The sequence below is a fragment of the Papio anubis genome, chromosome 7, assembly GCF_008728515.1.
Source record: "Papio anubis isolate 15944 chromosome 7, Panubis1.0, whole genome shotgun sequence".
NCBI classification, from domain to species: domain Eukaryota; kingdom Metazoa; phylum Chordata; class Mammalia; order Primates; family Cercopithecidae; genus Papio; species Papio anubis.
In genome coordinates, this window is record NC_044982.1 from 22,850,150 (window position 1) to 22,851,399 (window position 1,250).

General features: G+C 34.8%; 1 pseudogene; it reads right to left on the bottom strand.

Moving 5' to 3' along the window:
* Positions 1-647: 647 nt before the first annotated feature.
* On the bottom strand, positions 648-749 carry LOC116276244 (annotated as a pseudogene).
* Positions 750-1,250: the final 501 nt, after the last annotated feature.

A 1,250-nucleotide genomic window follows, 5' to 3' on the forward strand; every position in this document is an offset into this window, starting at 1 on the left:
ACTTGATGATTAAAGACCGAATGGTTTCCTTTACAATTTGGAAAAAAAATACAGTATTTGTTCTCACTATATCTATCATTCTATTAGTATTTCTAGGCATCAAAATAAAAAAAAAGGTAAATAAATAAAATAAATTCCTATTTGCAAAAGAAGAAACAGCATTGTCATTAATTTTCCCATTTAGAAAACTTTGTGGAATCTTAGAAAAACAACTTAAGCTAATAATTGTGTTTATCAGAGTACAAGACTATTATACAAAAAAAATCAAACTTATGCGTATATACTTGCAACAGATCATTGAAAGCTGAAATTAAAAAAAAATACCATGTAAAACTGAATCAGGCTATGATTTTTTTTTTTTTTTTTTAGATGGAGTCTCAACTGTCACCGAGGCTAGAGTGCAGTGGGGTGATCTTGGCTCACTGCAACCTCTGCCTCCCAAGTTCAAGAGATTCTCCTGCCTCGGCCTCCCGAGTAGCTGGGATTACAGGCATGCCGCCACCAGGCCAGACTAATTTTTTGTATTTTTAGTGGAGACGGGGTTTCACCGTGTTGGCCAGGCTTCTCTCAAACTCTTGACCTCAGGTGACCCGCCCACCTCGGCCTCCCAAATTGCTGAGATTACAGACTGAGCCACCACACCTGGCCTGAAACGATGGTTAGATGCCACGAAGTAGGTGGCAATGCCTTAACCGTGTGCGTATTGTCAGGCCCAAGGGCCTCTTCAATGCTTGTCAAGGGGAGTGCTATGAAATTTTAAGACATAAATCTGACAATGAATGAAAAAGAGCTCTACACTGAAAACTTTAAAATTTGCTGAGAGAACTTAAGAAGATATAAATAAGTGAAGAGAAATACCTGTACTGTGTTTATGGGCCAGAAGACTCAATATTTTTAACTTGAAAATTCTCTTTAAATTGATCAATAGATTCAAAAGAATTTTAATTATAATTGTAGCACAATATTTTTGTTTGGTAAAAATGACAAACTGACTCTAAAATTCATTTCAAAGTACTTTGAAAATGAAGGACAACTTTGATGGACTTACACTTCTGAATTTAAGTCTTATTAACTTACAGTATTCAAGAGGTTTGGTATTGGCATCAGTTTAAACAAATAGATCAATGAAACAGAATAGAGTTCAAAAATAGACCTACACATATATGATTAATTGATCAACACAGGTGTAATTATTTGTTGTGGATATGAAATAATATAAACTTTGATCCAGGTCTCACATCATTTTTTGA